Source organism: Leucopleurus acutus (genome assembly GCF_964270905.1).
Source record: "Leucopleurus acutus genome assembly, chromosome: 1".
NCBI classification, from domain to species: Eukaryota; Metazoa; Chordata; class Mammalia; order Artiodactyla; family Delphinidae; genus Leucopleurus; species Leucopleurus acutus.
Genome location: NC_139142.1, coordinates 178884024 through 178890023, shown reverse-complemented (window position 1 = coordinate 178890023; position 6000 = coordinate 178884024).

Sequence of the window (6000 nt, the reverse complement as noted above, 5' to 3'; positions counted from 1 at the left end):
GGGCTCTGGGCCAGAATGTTCCTATTTGGAAGGTGCTCTCCAGAGCACCTTGGTTATATTACATTGTAGCACAGTTTGTTCTAAGCTGCTCTGATCCTTATCTTAGATCCTTATATGAACATCTGAAATGTCTAGTCTTCTTAGATTTTTAGAATTGCACAACCCATACTAAAAGTAGAGAATGTGAGGTAACACACTTTAGGGTTGGTTGGTTGGTTGGTTTTTTCCCTGTGAATTCACAGGCATAATTCTCTTCGGAGAATGGAATTGTTCAACTTGATCTCTTGGAGAAGTACACCAACGGTCACAAGGAGGGGGGACATCACATAAGTTGTTAGACAAATTCAGACTGTGGCTATGGTTCTACGTGTGTACTTTAGTCAATATTGGTGTGTATGTAAAGGACAAACAAGTTCTAAGTGCCCATAGCATATTAAGAGCAGAGGTAGTAAAATAACCCCTTTACAAATGTCCATTTGTCAGTTTATAGGAAGGACCTTTGTTATTCCACCTCTCAGATGGGGTCTTTTTATTATAATTAGGAGAAAAGAAGCACCTTAGACATGGAGTTTTAAGTCACTTTGGAGCAGTATACATCAGGACTTGTTCATTGGGTTAGCAGCAGAGGGGCAGAGGAAGTTCAAGGAATTACACAGGTGTGTTCATGTTTATATCTTGATAACCGTTTGATGAATGTGTGCATCTCTTTTGGCTGTGCTCTATGAAAACACTGTCAAATAAGCAAATGGAAACATACCTTCTTGCAATGTTTCAACAGGATGATCTGATCGCTCCCTTAGAAGCATTATACTTACTGTACTCTTGCTTTATATCTCACTTTAAATTGATCATTAAAGGTAGGCAGTGGGGTTTTTTTCAGAATTTTAAAAAAATTTTTATTTATTTTTGGCTGTGTTGGGCCTTTGTTGCTGCGCGTGGGCTTTCTCTAGTTGCCGTGAGCTGGGGCTACTCTTTGTTGTGGTGCGCGGGCTTTTCTCATTGTGGTGGCTTCTCTTGTTGCGGAGCACGGGCTCTAGGCACTCGGGCTTCAGTAGTTGTGGCACGTGGGCTTACTAGTTGTGGCTCGCGGGCTATAGACACACAGGTTTCAGTAGCTGTGGCACATGGGCTTTAGTTGCTCTGCGGCATGTGGGATCTTCCCGCACCAGGGCTCGAACCAGTGTCCCCTGCATTAGCAGGTGGATTCTTAACCACTGCGCCACCAGGGAAGACCAAGGTAGACAGTGTTTGAATTTAGCTTTGTCAACATCTTTATTCAGACTCCTGCTGCCCTTTCTTAATTCTAAAAAAATGTTTGTCTCCATGAAAGGCAAGATTACACTTTCTCCTGATTGAGTTGCTGTCGTGTGTATTCTCAGTTATCAAAATACACATGGCGGGCTTCCCTGGTGGCACAGTGGCTGAGAGTCCGCCTGCCGATGCGGGGTACACGGGTACGTGCCCCGGTCCGGGAGGATCCCACATGCCGCGGAGCAGCTGGGTCCGTGACCCATGGCCGCTGAGCCTGCGCGTCCGGAGCCTGCGCTCCGCAACGGGAGAGGCCACAACAGTGAGAGGCCCACATACCAAAAAAAAAAAAGAAAAAAAAACACACATGGCTTTTTGTGGGCTCATACTTCTCTCTCTGGGAGCTCTATGTCCAAACTACCCCTTCTATTCACTGGTGCTATCCATACACAGGGTTTTCTTCCCTCCTCAGGCCTATGGCAAACCTCTCCCTGAATTTTCCTGGAAGGATTTATGATCTTGCGGGTCACAGGGTAACTGGAAAGCCTTATTTAATGCTCTCTGGAGGGGTGACCTTGCAGGTGAGTCATAGTGAAGTCCCTGGTGTCACACCCTGAGGTACTGGAAATCCTTCCAGGTCACTCACATACTCACACACACACACAGAGAGATTAAAAAAAAAAAAAAAAAACTTGCTTCAAGTTGCACAGTAGGACAGGTGAGGATTTGAGGCCAGGATTGTTAACTCTGTGACTCTCCAAGACAGTTAAAAGAGCATTAGTACCAGTTCATACCATTTGGATGGCTATCATGAAAACAAAAACAAAAAAACAGAAAATGACAAGTTGTAGCAAAGACATGGAGAAACTGAACCCTTGTGCATTGCTGTTGGGAACGTAAAATGGTGGAGCTGCTGTGGAAAACAGTATGGTGGTTTTTTGTTTTTTGTTTTTTAATTAAGCACAGAATTATTCAGAAATTCCACTTCTGGGTATATACTCCAAAGAAGTATACACATACCTCATGACTTTGAGGCTTTGATAAATATCTGTGATGTCTGAAAAAGCATGAGACATACTATGGGATCTTAGCCACGTAGCAATATGTCTTCAATTGTGTTTAAACACACACAAGAACTTAGAAGGGCAAAGTCAGATGTAAACTCCTTGTGATGATCGATGATTTCTGTGTTCTCTGCTCTTTGTGCTTTTCAGTTTCAATATTGTACATATTCATTTTGAAAGTTTAAAAACAAAACATTTTATTTTTAAAAATCATATGCTGAAGCTTTTATGTATATGTGCATATCTGTAGGAAGAGGATTCATTTTTATGGACTCAGAGTAACTGTGAACCCCCCAAATTCAGATCAATTATGATCTCTTGACGTTCTTTTTTGATCTTTTTCTTTTTTGTGGTAAAATATATGTAACATAAAATGTACCGTTTTGACCATTAAGTATACAGTTCAGTGGCATTAAACACATTCACATTTTGTGCAACTATCACCAGCATTCATCTTCAAAACTTTTTCATCTTCCCCAACTGAAACACTATACCCATTAAACACTAACTCCCCATTCAAGCCCCACCCCAGCCCCTAGCAACTACAATTCTACTTTCTGTCTCTGTAAATTTGACTACTTTAGGCACCTGATACAAGCAGAATCACACAACACTTGTCTGTGTCTAGCTGATTACACTTAGCAGCATGCCCTCAGGTTTCACCCAGGTTGTAGCATGTGTCAGAATTTCATTCCTTTTAAAGTTTGAACAACATTGTATGAATACGCCACATTTTATCTATTCTTCTGCAGATGGACAATTGGGTTGTTTCCACCTTTTCGCTACTGTGAATAATGCTGCTATGAACATGGGTGTACAAGGATCTGTTTGAGTCCCTGCTTTCAATTCTTTGGAGTATATACCTAGAAGTGGAATTTCTGAATAATTCTATGCTTAATTAAAAAAAAAAAACAACACCATACTGTTTTCCACAGCAGCTCCACCATTTTACGTTCCCAACAGCAATGCACAAGGGTTCAGGTTCTCCATGTCTTTGCTACAACTTGTCATTTTCTGTTTTTCTGTTTTTGTTTTCATGATAGCCATCCAAATGGTATGAACTGGTACTAATGCTCTTTTAACTGTCTTGGAGAGTCACAGAGTTAACAATCCTGGCCTCAAATCCTCACCTGTCCTACTGTGCAACTTGAAGCAAGTTTTTTTTTTTTTTATCTCTATGTGAAATTGTTTCCTCATATCTAAAATGGGAAGTTAAAATTATTTACATAGCAAATACATATGGCGTGCAAAACATTGGGCTAACTCCTGCCAGGTGAGAAGTGGAGAAAAGGACGTGAGGATGAACAAGATAGAAGACACCGACCTTCCCCAACCGTTCCTGCTCTCAAAGGGCTTCACAATCTGCTTAGGAAACCAGCCTGGATTCAAGTGATATGAGGAGGAGAGGAGGGGAGAGTTATCAGAACTGCAAACTGGAGCACTGTCATTCCAAACACCAGCCCAAGGGTGCTAACAAGCCTTATCCAGATCCGGACCAGAGAACACGTACCCCGCTCACCCCTGTGCAATGACATCTAAATGGGTCCAGTTCCCCCTCTTCCACTCAGTACTCTGCAATCCCTTCCCTTGACACCCAGCCTCACAATCCAAGTTTAGTTCAAGAAGACAACAAGTATAAAGAAACTTGGCTGCTGGTGTCACAAAAACACATCAGAAAAGTTTTAGATGACTCTCAAAAAGTGAGTTTTTGAAGTTACTCTTTTTCAAGCAACAGAAGAGGTGAAGTTCTTTAAGCTTTCATAAGACTGAAAGTTGATAGGTTTATAGTACCTGTCCCACAAGAACACTGGAGTAGATTTGAAATTATAACACCAAAATTTTTTTTTGATTTGCCTTTCTCCATTATTTCAGATGTCATTCTGAGAAACCTCTGACTCATTTCTGAACAGATCATTTCAGCCACCGGCAACTTTGTCACTCATGTAATTAATTCCTCTCTACAGGCTCTTTATTTCTTCCTTCCTTTCTTCCTATCTTTTCTCTTCCTTTTTTTCCCCTTCTTTCCTTCCTTCTTATTAGTCACTAGACTTAGACTTATATAACTCTCTATATATAGACTTATATATATAACTCTCTATATAGACTATATATATATACTATATATCTATAACTCTCTATATAAACTTATATAACTCTCTCAACAATGAAATATAAGTATTATTGTAATTATTTTTTACAATCTGGGAAACTGAGGCTCAGAGACATTAAATAACTTGCCCTCTCTTTTGAGGGTTATTAAAAGTTAATTTTAAAGCTAATGAAAAGGAAGAAAAAACTTGAAAAAAATAAATCAAGAAGACCGCATATTTTTATAGCCCTTAGCAGAAGGTAGAGCAGAGGAAAATAGCATTGAACAAGGATTAAATGTTAATTTCTTTATAACTCTTCTTGATGTATTACAAAAATTGATCATGTGTTCCCAAAGCCACAATATAATTAACTGGGGGAAAAAAAGTCAGGAAGAGGGGGAGTGAGCAAAAGAGGAGAAGGAGAAAAGTACACATCTTGGCTGGTGGAAAACCTAGTAGGGAAGCAAAAGAGAATTTCTACATGGAGCTGAGCTTGCATTTAAGGTTTGCAATTTATTGTGAAACCCATCAGTGCAAGGGTGTTTCTCCAATAATATTCAGTAGTTCAGTTCACATACAAAGGCAATAGATCACTGGATTCAACCAGAGCTGGGATTTTACCAGGCGAGTGCAAAAGGAGAGCACAGAGAGACTCTTTTTTTTTGCGGTACGCGGGCCTCTCACTGTTGTGGCCTCTCCCGTTGCGGAGCACAGGCTCCGGACGCGCAGGCTCAGCGGCCATGGCTCACGGGCCCAGCCGCTCCGCGGCATGTGGGATCCCCCCAGACCGGGGCACGAACCCGTGTCCCCTGCATTGGCAGGTGGACTCTCAACCACTGCGCCACCAGGGAAGCCCCAGAGAGACTCTTAATACATCATTATTGGCCTGAATAAGAATGGTCCCTATTCAGGGTCCCAAATTAATTGATATAAATACAGAGATTATAGAATATACCAGAGAGGAAGAAAATGAGACTTGACATTTACCAGGGATCATCAGAGTGAATAATTTTTGCCCATTTTATTTGCTACTGAATTCCCAGCACCTAGAACATACAAGGGGCTCAATAAATATTTGTTGAAAGGCTTCCCCCTGTGAACATCTATCAGACACCCGCTGTCGGCCTCCCGCTAGACACCCAGCTAGGACGCGGGGAAAGTGGGTCTCAAGTGGCAAGAGGCCGGCTGTGGACCACGCCTGCAGGGGGTGAGGCTGAGCGCACACAGCCAGCCTTGGAGAACTGCCCTGGCCTCCCAACCTTTGTGTATGACACCGTCCCAGGTCATCATGAGGCTGGGGCTCTGTGCAGTGGCCTGAGTCCAGGGCCCCGGGCAGGGACGTCCTGCTGGGAAGAATATTTCTCCCCTTTACACTTTACACGTGCTTCCCTTCAAGCCCCTGATGTGTGAGGCTCCTGGGATTTTTCTTCAGTGGAGTGAGTGACATCAATCATGACAAAGCCACAGCAGATGGATCATAGTGGTCAGGCGTAAGCATGGAATGAGCGTCTGTTTCAAGTCAAAACATCACAGTGGTTTAGACAGGATGTGGCCGGCTGCTGTCTGCCAGCAGAGGCTGGAGCACAGCTCCGGAGAAG